The sequence below is a fragment of the Hyla sarda genome, chromosome 10 (assembly GCF_029499605.1).
Source record: "Hyla sarda isolate aHylSar1 chromosome 10, aHylSar1.hap1, whole genome shotgun sequence".
Taxonomy (NCBI): Eukaryota; Metazoa; Chordata; class Amphibia; order Anura; family Hylidae; genus Hyla; species Hyla sarda.
The window spans coordinates 19,740,374-19,753,140 of NC_079198.1; positions in this window are offsets into that span (position 1 = coordinate 19,740,374).

The window sequence follows — 12,767 nt, forward strand, 5'->3', positions numbered from 1 at the left end:
TGCTTCCAGCTTGTGTGGTGTAAAGAAGGCTCTAATAGTACTGTGTGAGACCGGCGAGCTAATTTTCGCATATGCAAAAATTTGCATATGTTAATTTTCGCATATGCAAATTTTCGTTTATACTAATTTTTGTATATGCTAATTTCTGCATACACGAATTTTCGCATACACGAATTTTTCGCATATACGAAAATAAAACGAATATTACCAATATGCGAAATTCGCGAATATATGACGAATATTCGCCCATATATTTGCGAATATTCGCGAATTCGAATATGGCCTATGCCGCTCAACACTACTCAACAATCAGCCTGCGTAAAAAGGCCTTGATCCTGCAGGTAAAGAGGAGTTAAAGAGGTTCTCTGCCCCTAGACATATTTGGGGAGATTTATCAAAACCTGTGCAGAGGAAGAGTGGTGCAGTTGCCCATAGCAACCAATCAGATTGCTTCTTTCATTTTCCACAGGCCTCTTTAGAGGCCTGTGGAAAATGAAAGAAGCAATCTGATTGGTTGCTATGGGCAACTGCACCACTCTTCCTCTGCACAGGTTTTGATAAATCTCCCCCATTATCCCCTATCCAAAGGACATGTACTCCGCCCCTAGATTTGTTATCTCCTATCCAAAGGATAGGGGATAACATGTCTGAATGCGAGGGATCCGGCTGCAGGGACGCCCCGGTGATCCCCGGGCTGGCGCTGCGGAGTTCAAGAACACGGAAGCCTGGGGCTTCCATGTTTGTAACATCACGCCATGCTCCCTCCATTCATATCTATGGGAGGGGGCGTAGTGGCTGTGTACTGGCCATCCCACCCCCTCCCATAGACATGAATGGAGGTGGCGTGGCATGATGAACATGGAAACCCCAGGCTTTCGTGTTCATGAACGCTACAGTGCCGGCCCGAGGATTGTGGGGGGATAACATGTCTAGGGGCGGAGGACATCTTTGAACGCTACCTTGATGGGGGAGGAGCTGCATTTGCTGCTTATACCCCTAGGTATGGCAGGACCTTGGCCAGAGAAGGTCTCCGAGCAGAGCTCTAAGTACCACTGTGGGACCTCATTGGCCCAGTCCTAATGGAGCTGTACAGGAAGATGGTGGCAGAGGGCAGAATGCCTCGGTCATTAAGGGAGAGAGTGATTATGATTTTGTACAAATGAAAGGGAGAGAGATGGGATTTAAAAAAACTAATGACATCTCTCTTTTGAACAAGGACTAGCAGGTCATTCGATGGCTCATTCACCAGGATCAGACCTGTGGTATACTCCAGTCCGCAGGATGGCAGACAACCTTGCTCTCATTGCCATCACCGTACAGTACACGAAAGACTATCATCTACCTGGTCAGCCTTGGTCAGTATAAAACCCAACAACAAAACACAACGTGCTCCTATGTGTAGATTCCTCAATATATCAGCGAGTGGAACATCGTAATAGGAACCACTCAACTGGGGCAGTTGTGCAGGGAACGGCACGACTCGTCAAACAGCATGTAGTAAGATTCTGATAGGAACCAAAGAACGGGCTACAGCTCCTTCCCAAACACGCTCCAGGCGCAACAAAATACCTACTACTTCCCCGAGGAGGAAGTTGGAGGTACAGTGGTCCCTCAACATACCATGGTAATCCGTTCCAAATGGACCATCGTTTGTTGAAACCATCGTATGTTGCGGGATCCGTGCAATGTAAAGTATAGGACAGTGGTCTACAACCTGCGGATCTTCAGATGTTGCAAAACTACAACACCCAGCATGCCCGGACAGCCGTTGGCTGTCCGGGCATGCTGGGTGTTGTAGTTTTTCAACATCTGGAGGTCCGCAGGTTGTAGACCACTGTTAGAGAAAGTTGTACTCACCTGTCCCCGCCGCTCCGGACAGTCACCGCTCGTCACCGCTGCCCTGGATGTCGCCTTCCATCACTGTCGCCGTGTCCCCGGGGTGTCCCCGACGCTCCGGCAAGGCCTCTGCTTCCCTGGCAACCGCGCTCTCCGTCGCCGCCATCACGTCGCTACGCACGCTGCTCCTATTGGATGACGGGACGGCGTGCGCAGCAACGTGATGACGAAGATGGAGAGCGCCGACGATGCAGGGGATCCCGAAGAGGACGCGCCGGAGCCCCGAGGACAGGTAAGTGATCGTCAGTGGACCACACGGGGCACCGAAAACGGCTACCCGGTGGCAGCTGAAGCAGTCTGCCCTGCCGGATAGCCGTTTATGCGATGGCCCCGACATACAAAAGCATCGTATGGGGAAATGATCGTATGTCGGGGCCATCGTAGGTCGGGGGTCACTGTATTTAGTTGGTCGGTATAAGGCATTTGATTGTATTTTACATGTGCTCATAGGAACGGTGCTGTAGATATTTGGGCTGGAGAAAATGCTCTATTTATATTGACCTAATGTACTTTGACATTTCCAGTACAGTGTTGGTGAACAGCTGGAGAACTAACCTCTTTACGGTCTTTTCTTGGATCAGACATGGCTGCCCTTTTCTACCTCTTCTTGTTGTCTGTGTCATAAAGCTCTTCACAGAGGGGGAGATTTATCAAAACCTGTCTGGAGGAAAAGTTGCTGAGTTACCCATATATAGAGAGAAAGACAAAAAAAGGAGGGCGCTCCCAGTGTAGAATGGAACGCTTAAAGGGGTATTCCAGGCAAAAACTTTTTTTTATATATCAACTGGCTCCGGAAAGTTAAACAGATTTGTAAATTACTTCTATTAAAAAATCTTAATCCTTCCAATACTTATTAGCTTCTGTAGTTTTCTGTCTAACTGCTCAATGATGATGTCACGTCCCGGGAGCTGTGCATGATGGGAAAATATCCCCATAGGAGCGGCACAGCTCCCGGGACGTGAGTCATCAGAAAGCAGTTAGACAGAAAACAGCAACTCAACTTCAGAAGCTAAAAACTATTGGAAGGATTAAGATTTTTTAATAGAAGTAATTTACAAATCTGTTTAACTTTCCGGAGCCAGTTGATATATAAAAAAAAGTTTTGGCCTGGAATACCCCTTTAATCTTGTGTCAGATTTTGCTAGTAGCTCACAGGATGTAGAGTGGTAAAGTAGGAGCTGCTACGCTCCGACCGGGGCTGGACTCTTATGCAAGAGCCAGTAGGCAATATCGATGGGCAGCTAAGAGCTACAAAAAACGGTCTTTAGGAGGCGCTGTTTGCGTAAGTGAAAGAACGGAGAAACTCGGGCCAGCACAGGACAAACTTATTTATTTTTCAAAAAAGCGGACAACACGTTTCGGCACATACAAAGTGCCTTCCTCAGGTCCAATACGTACAATGCAAACTTCTTGTACAGTATGCAGAGATGATCCTGTGTGCAGTAGCGCTGGCGTTGTTCTGACCTGTAGCCAGCGCTACTGCACACAGGATCATCTCCAGTAACTCTGCATACTATACAAGAAGTTTGCATTGCAAAAAGGATATGGATACCGCTCTCACCAGCGTTGGAAACCTCACACACCTGTGTAGCGGACTGCCGGCACCGCCTCCGGCAACTCCTTATACTAGAAAAGAACTCCGTCCGGCACCAAAGTATGGGGTAAAAGGCTTGTCTTTATTTATTCCACAGCAGGATACATACAGATCAAGATGTCTGCATTGTACGTATTGGACCTGAGGAAGGCACTTTGTATGTGCCGAAATGCGTTGTCCATTTTTTTGCAAAATAAATAAGTTTGTCCTGTCTCTCCGTTCTTTCACTTACGCGAGCAGCGCCACCTAAAGACCGTTTTTTGTAGCTTTTAGTTGCCCATCGATGTTGAGTTGCCCATAGCAACCATTCAGATCGCTGCTTTCATTTTTCAGAGGCCTTTTCAAAAATGAAAGTAGCTAGCTGATTGGTTGCTATGGGCAACTCAACAACTTTTCCTCCAGACAGGTTTTGATAAGTCTCCTCCAGAGTCTATTCCCAAAATCCAGAGGTCATAGGTATCACTGCGCCGCCGGCTCCGTACTCTCATGTGGCCAAGTGTTCATTGGACGTGGACGTTGTGACCGACTTCTGCGCTGAATAATGTTCAATGATTGACCGGTGCAGAATTCCTTCCTTACCTATTCAACCTATTACACTTTCTCACCACTTTATCCACCACTTGCCCTCAGATAATACAATTGTCCTAGTTTGGCCTTCAGAAAAAGCTGTAGTAAGTGTATTTGGTTTAGTCTTTAGCCGTCTTACACCCTTGTGTTTATAACAGAAGCACAAAAGGAACAATTGTCATCTTTTCGGCGTGTGGACAGCAGCGTGCCTCCATTATTTCCTTATCCTGGTTAGGAAATGTTCTCTATGTCTATGATAAGGAAACCACAACTTCTTCTTTGTGACATTTATACACTCGGTAACATTTGGTTTTAAATCTACTGGTGCCAGAAAGTTAAACAGATTTGTAAATGACTGCTATTAAAAAATCTTTACCCTTCCAGTACTTTTTAGCAGCTGTATGCTACAGAGGAAGTTCTTTTCTTTTTGGGTTTCTTTTTTGTCTTGTCCACAGTGCTCTCTGCTGACACCTGATGCCTGTATCATAAACTGTCCAGAGCAGGAGAAAATCCACATTGCAAACCTATGCTGCTCTGGACAGTTCCTGACACGGACTGAGGTGTCAGCAGAGAGCACTGTGGACAAGACCAAAAAGAAATTAAAAAAAAAAAAAATTTCCTCTGTAGCATAAAGCTGCTAAAAAGTACTGGAAGGGTAAAAAAACATTTTTAATAGAAGTAATTTACAAATTTGTTTAACTTTCTGGCACCAGTTGATAAAAAAAAAAAAAAAAAAAAAGGTTTTCCACCGGAGTTCCCCTTTAATGATGATTCAGAAATGTACACAGAGATATTCACAAGGGGGAGAACTTAAAGGGGTATACCAGCCATAGACATCTTATCCCCTATCCAAAGGATAAGGGATAGCATATCTGATCGGGGGGGGGGGGGGGGGGGGTGCCCGCCGCTGGGACCCCCCGCGATCTCCGTGCAGCACCCGCATAAAATGTGGGTGCTGCACGGAGATCGTGGGGGGTCCCAGCGGCAGGCCCCCCCGCGATCAGACATCTTATCCCCATATCCTTTGGACACCCCTTTAAAGAAACACTACAGGAAAATCTGACTGGTACTTGGGACTGTTGACAATATGGTGTTACTGGAGCAGTGGCCGGACTACCAAGACTTTTCCAAGTTTTCTCCATTTGTAGCTTCCACTATTTTTACTGAAGTCCCTGAGGGCTAGAATTGGCTTTGTAACCCTTCCCAGACTAAAATATTTCTAACTAATTAAAGGGGTTATCCAGGAAAAAACTTTTTTTTATATATATATCAACTGGCTCCAGAAAGTTAAACAGATTTGTAAATTACTTCTATAAAAAAAATCTTAATCCTTTCAGTACTTATGAGCTGCTGAAGTTGAGTTGTTCTTTTCTGTCTAAGTGCTCTCTGATGACACGTGTCTCAGGAACTGTCCAGAGTAGAAACAAATCCCCATAGCAAACCTCTTCTACTCTGTGCAGTTCCCGAGACAAGCAGAGATGTCAGCAGAGAGCACTGTTGTCAGACAGAAAAGAACAACTCGACTTCAGCAGCTGATAATTATTGGAAGGATTAAGATTTTTTTAATAGAAGTAATTTACAAATCTGTTTAACTTTCTGGAGCCAGTTGATGTATATATATATATATATATATATATATATATATATATATATATATAAATGTTTTCCTGGAATATCCCTTTAATTAATTTTAATCTCCGCAATTTTTACTCATGGCACAGCTGCTTGTTAGGAACGTAACCCTATTTTACATAGCTTTAAATGTTTTTTTTTCATTGGTGCTTAAATGTAACATGTTTAGCCGTAAACAAATATGTATCTGGTCTAATTCAACCCAATCATCGTGAAAATTTGGCTATTTGTTTGTGCCCAAATACACCACAAAGCTGCTAAGTGTACATAGATGATTGGTCGGTGGCAATAACCTTTTCACACTGATTTGTTACCCTTTCCAAGCCCCTCTCCATATTGCTTGGGCTTAATCCCCAGACCTTTTCTTTCTAACAAGGTACTTCCTCTATAGAATGGAGTCCTCCACAGGGGGTCACATCAAAGTTTTACTTTGACCAATATTCATTGATGGTTCTCGTCCAGACCTGTGAGTAATTTAACCAAGATTTAAAGGGGTACTCTGGTAGAAAACATTTTTTTTTTTTAAATCAACTGGTGCCAGAAAGTTAAACAGATTTGTAAATGACTTCTATTAAAAAAATTTTTTTACCCTTCCAGTACTTTTTAGCAGCTGTATGCTTCAGAGGAAATTCTTTTTTTTTTGAATTTCTTTTTTGTCTTGTCCACAGTGCTCTCTGCTGACACCTGTTGCCCGTATCAGGAACTGTCCAGAGCAGGAGAAAATCCCCAAAGCAAACCTATGCTGCTCTGGGCAGTTCCTGACACGGACAGAGGTGTCAGCAGAGAGCACTGTAAGAACTTTCATGCAATGCCTGTGGACTTACCAACAATAGGTACTGAGGAAACACTCTTTTGGCAATGCCTCAGGCCCAGTTGGGTGCCCTAGAAAATGAACTCATATACTCTGTTCCCATGAGCCGTCTGGCATCTCTCTGCTTTATTGACTGTTTCCTGAGGATCGCACAGTTGGTCGGGCACATCATGAAGTTATATATGGTTGCTGTGTGGCTTGCCAGGAAACACCCGGTTGGGAACTGGAGGATGGTCTGGATGTTGATGTTAAAGAGAATTAAAGGGGTACTCCACTCCTAGACATCTTATACGGGATAAGATGTCTGATCGCTGGGGACCCCCACAATCTCCCTGCTGCACCCGGCATTAGTTTAGAACATCGGCTGCAGTGCCGCGCCCCCTGCTGGTGACATAATGGCCACGCCCCCTCAATGCAAGTCTATGGGACGGGGAGTGATGGCCGTGACATCACGAGCCTCCGCCCAGCATCGCCAGTCATCCGGCACCGAGCGTTCAATCAGTGCATCGGATGTCTGGGATGCCACAGCCGAGATTGCGGGGGTCCTCAGCAGCGGGACCCCCGCGATCAGACATCTTATCCCCTATCCTATGGATAGGGGATAATATTTCTAGGGGCAGAGTACCCCTTTAATACTAAATACAAGTCTAGTCACATTCCAAGTGATATTATTTGCAGACATTCAGATTACATGTCTGATCTGAAGATTATCCTCGGATCTGGGGCTCCTGCTCTGTTGCAGTTTCTTGTATTCATTGAGAATATATAAGATTTTGTAGTCTAGGAAGTGATCCTGGTCTGGTAGTGGTCTGGTCTTTGCTAAATATAATACCATATCAGTGAGTGGTGGCTCTTATAAACCTCTCCTTTTACTATACATATGATGTTTTTGACTTTCTTCATCTCCTTTGCTGTTTGACAGAAGATGGATTCTGCGGAAAGTTGGCCAAGAAAATTAGCTGACAGCTCAAGGATCAAGTGTAAACGGCAGCCTGAGGGCATCTCCACCCTCCGAAATCACTTTCAGGCTTCTATGTTTTCTCCTCACCAAATATCTGACTTATTTTAAAGAAAATAAGGAAAGGGCAATGAGAAAAAATAGAAAAAAGATTGAGAGATAAATAGAATGAAAATAAATAAATGAAAAATAAATAAATAGAATAGATAGATGTGAGATAGATAGATAGATAGAAAATAAATAAATAGAATAGATAGATGTGAGATAGATAGATATGAGATAGATAGATAATAGATATGAGATAGATAGATAGATAGATAGATAGATATGAGATAGATATGAGATAGATAGATAGATATGAGATAGATAGAGATAGATAGATAGATAGATAGATATGAGATAGATAGATATGAGATAGATAGATAGATAGATATGAAATAGATAGATATGAGATAGATATGAGATAGATAGATATGAGATAGATAGATAGATATGAGATAGATAGATATGAGATAGATAGATAGATATGAGATAGATAGATAGATAGATAGATAGATAGATAGATATGAGAGATAGATAGATATGAGAGAGATAGATATGTGGTATGCCTCGGGGGGTATATGCTAGTTGGGGTGTTGCTGTAGTATATGAGGGGTTAATTTAACCCTTGTCACTCGTGACGCCAGGGTGAGGGTTAAAACTCTGAGGTAATGTTGGGCCTATCGCCACCCTTCCCAAGAGCGATAGGTGAGTGTAGAATAATGGATTGTCCACAACCGGTGCTGAACTGGAAAACTTGTAGAAACTTTACTGAAGATTTTCTGTACATACAGTAACAGTCCAGATAACAGAGTCCATATACAGCACGGCAATGACTGACAGTCGGTTGGGACCAGTAAGCTTTCTTTGGAGTAGGAGAATTGGATTGCATAGATCCGCTGGATTTAGGGGTTGGTTTAGGTCCAGTCATCTTGCGAAGATTTCGGGGAATTGTAATAACTCACAATTTGGATTATGGCCGAGGCCGCAAGGCTTTGTCCTATTGTTTGCCGATGACAACTGCGCAGATCCTACCTCATCAGCAGCCCACGAGGAAAGAGAGAGATTAATGGTCGCAGCTCCCTTATATGGGCAGGGGCTGAACCGTTTTAGATTGGTCCATGTGAGCTGTCACTCACCGTTACATAGGATTGTGGGTGATCACCTGACTAGAACCACCAAAGGTCCTTTAGCAAACCACAGAGTTCTGTGAACCAAGTCACATGACCCGCAGGTCCTGCGACGCTAACAAGGTAGGCATCTTAAATATACATATTTACACTTTTATTTACACGGATTTTAGCTAACTGAGGGGTGACGAGGAGTTAACTAAAGAAGAGGACCCCCACTGTTCCTAGGGACTCTGACTTTGGGGACCCCACCACAAGGTACGGTATGAAATACGGTACCGGGACACCACAGATAGATAGATAGATAGATAGATACAAAAAAGAGAATCTTACAGCGGCACACAATTGAAGTGAAAAAAAAAATAGTGATTTAATCCATAAAAAGTGTTTTCATTTTGTATCCAAATGGTGGGCTATTGACCAGAGCCCTAGAAGCTGCGAGCACCGAACCTCTATCCGGCATTGTTTGAGGTGTGCTGTTCTACTCCCTATTTGCTAGATAAATACATAGATAGATAGATAGATAGATAGATAGATAGATAGATATGAGATAGATATGAGATAGATAGATAGATATGAGATAGATAGATAGATAGATAGATAGATATGAGATATATAGATAGGTAGATAGATAGATAGATAGATATGAGATAGATAGATATGAGATAGATAGATAGATAGATATGAGATAGATAGGTAGATAGATAGATATGAGATAGATAGATATGAGATAGATAGATATGAGATAGATAGATATGAGATAGATAAAGAGATAGATATGAGATAGATAGATGTGAGATAGATAGATAGATAGATAGATAGAAGAAAGAGGAGGGTAGAGCAGCACCTCAAAGGATAGAGTTGTAGTTTGGTGCAAGGCAGCAGAACAAGCCCAGGTCCGGGGCCCAAAGTCATCCATAAAAAGGAAAAGTAGCTGCAGCACAGTGTAAAGTTCATGGTGGTTTATTCCATTCCAAAAGCTGAAACATAGCTTTTGGAATGGAATAAACCACCATGAATTTTACACTGTGCTGCAGCTACTTTTCCTTTTTGTAGATAGATAGATAATAGATAGATAGATATGAGATAGATAGATAGATAGATAAATATATACATAGATACAGTCTCATCCAAAAAGGCTGCACACCTGAACAAAAAGTGCCTAGGTGCCTAGGGTGTCCGGTCCAGGTCAGGACCTCCAGAAGTAGAAAAAATCCAAAAAACAGCAGCACTCCAATAATGTGAAAAAATTGTGTTTATTACACTCAAACGTGAGGTGACGTTTCGGCTATCTCACCCAGCCATTTTCAAGCTTTATAGATAGATATGAGATAGATAGATATCTAGCAAGTGGAGCAGCACTCAAAAGTATAGTCAGGTGGGTGCAAGCAGTGGTCAGGCTCTGGTCATGGGCCCCTCTTCATACAGCAGATGGATACACAGCAGCACTCCCGTATTAGTGATCAAGCAATCACCAAAGTGTTACAGCGACGTTTCGGCCACCTCTCATGGCCTTCATCAAGCAATACAATTCACAAAGTGGGCAACTTAAATAGGGTACAAGTAGTGACATCACATCCTGTTGGGTGTCAACCTAATTATCATATGTAAACAAATATAGTGACAGGGGATTACAGCAGCGGCACTCGATACGGCATACATTTAACCAGCCTTACTGTAAAGTAAAACATGAGATACAACACACAGTGTCCCGATCCCATGTACAGTGCATCTGCGGTAAAATAGTGCATCTGCGATCAATACCTTCAGGTCGGGTCAGGAGGCGGAGTTCTCTCTGATCCCATAATGACCAAAGACTTAGTCAAGCAAAAGAAAGGAAACATAAATGAATCTTGGCGTTTTCGCCCGTGTAGGCGGAACTGACGTGGCGATCGCATGTGCCCTAAATGCTACAGATGTTCCGTACCATCTTGGGTAAGGGCAGACCAGACTTATTCAGCGCCTGCACATTAGGATCCTGGGTGGCGGCAGCGCCATCTTTAGTACTGGCATCCGGGCTATGCATACCAGTATGTGAGTATAGTCAGCATCTGTTCCCAGTGGACCTAAAGTACCAAACCCATAGAGTCTTTGCCCAGCTATTGGGAATCGGCTCCAGGGTATAAAAATCTTGGTCACCCATCCTCCATCATAGAGGGCGAAAGGACCCATGAGGGGTACAAGTCCCTGATATGGGAGTATATGTTGAATGACAGAGCTTGCAGTATAAAGCATATAAGCCCATCAGACCTGCAAATCTGCATAAGGCTGGGTCCACACTACGTTTTGTCCCATACGGGAGCGCATACGGCAGGAGGGAGCTAAAACCTCGCGCTCCCGTATGTGACCGTATGCGCTCCCGTATGCCATTCACTTCAATGAGCCGACCGGAGTGAAACGTTCGGTCCGGTCGGCTCATTTTTGCGCCGTATGCGCTTTTACAACCGGACCTAAAACCGTGGTTGACCACAGTTTTAGGTCCGGTTGTAAAAGCGCATACGGCGCAAAAATGAGCCGACCGGACCGAACGTTTCACTCCGGCCGGCTCATTGAAATGAATGACATACGGGAGCGCATACGGTCACATACGGGAGCGCGAGGTTTTAGCTCCCCCCTGCTGTATGCGCTCCCGTATGGGACAAAACGTAGTGTGGACCCAGCCTTACCAGGAAAGGCCTCGATGGATGGAAAGCTCCAAAGTATAACTACACATCCGTGGTAGAAGAAAAAGGAAAAACAAAAATAAATAAAAATAAATTGGAAAAATTCACATTTCTGCTCATCTGGGTCTCCAGAATTCACTATCTTCTCCGAATAGAAGTTTGTGATTCCTCCATGTTCCTGACCCGATTCTGAAAGAAAAGAAGAAAAAAATTAAAATATTTGCATAATGTACAGATTAACAAAAACACAGATCAGGCAGAGGGAATAACTACACATATCAGGCATCACACATGTCATGTGTGATCTGGAAATCTACGTTAAAAGGGTACTCCGCTGCTCAGCATCTGGAACAAAATGTTCTGAATGCTTAGAGCCGGTGCCGGGCCCTCATGATGTCATACTCCGCCCCCTCAATGCAAGTTTATGGGAAGGGGTGTGACGGCTGTCACGCCCCCTCCCATAGACTTGCATTGAGGGGGCGGGAAGTGACATTATGAGGGGCCGGCTCTAAGCATTTGAAACATTTTGTTCCAAATGCTGAGCAGTGGAGTACCCCTTTAAGACCTTTCGGTTTTAAAGACTGGAGCTTAAAGTTCCAACTCAACTCTTTTTTATTAAAGGGTTACTCCGGTGGAAATCTTTTTTTTTTTTTTTTTTTTTTTTTTAAATCAACTGGTGCCAGAAAGTTAAACAGATTTGTAAATGACTTCTATTAAAAAAATCTTAATCCTTCCAGGAAATTCTTTTCTTTTTGGAACACAGAGCTCTCTGCTGACATCATGAACACAGTGCTCTCTGCTGACATCTCTGTCCATATTAGGAACTGTCCAGAGCAGCATATGTTTGCTATGGGGATTTTCTCCTACTCTGGACAGTTTCTAAAATGGACAGAGATGTCAGCAGAGAGCACTGTGTTTGTGATCTCAGCAGAGAGCTCTGTGTTGCAAAACGAAAATAATTTCCTCTGTAGTATTCAGCAGCTAATAAGTACTGGAAGGCTTAAGATTTTTGAATAGAAGATGTTTACAAATCTGTTTAACTTTCTGGCATCAGTTGATAAAAAAAAAAGTTTAACACCGGAGTACCCCTTTAAGGATACTGATCTGATCTCCTCCTCTTTTTAATGGAGGGACACATTGTGAACGAGGGTCCACAAGCATAAATCTGAGGTCCCTTTCATTGTGCTTGGGTACTGGTAGGTATTCTATCTATCTATCATCTATCTATCTCATATCTATCTGTTATCTATCTATCTTATATCTATCTATATTCTATCTATCTCATACATATCTATCTACTGTATCTATTATCTATCTATCTATCTATCTATCTCATATCTATCTATCTATCTATCTATCTCATATCTATCTGATGTCTATCTATCTATCTATCTTATATCTATCTATATTCTATCTCATATCTATCTGTTATCTATCTATTTTATATCTATATATATACTATCTATCTATCTTATAC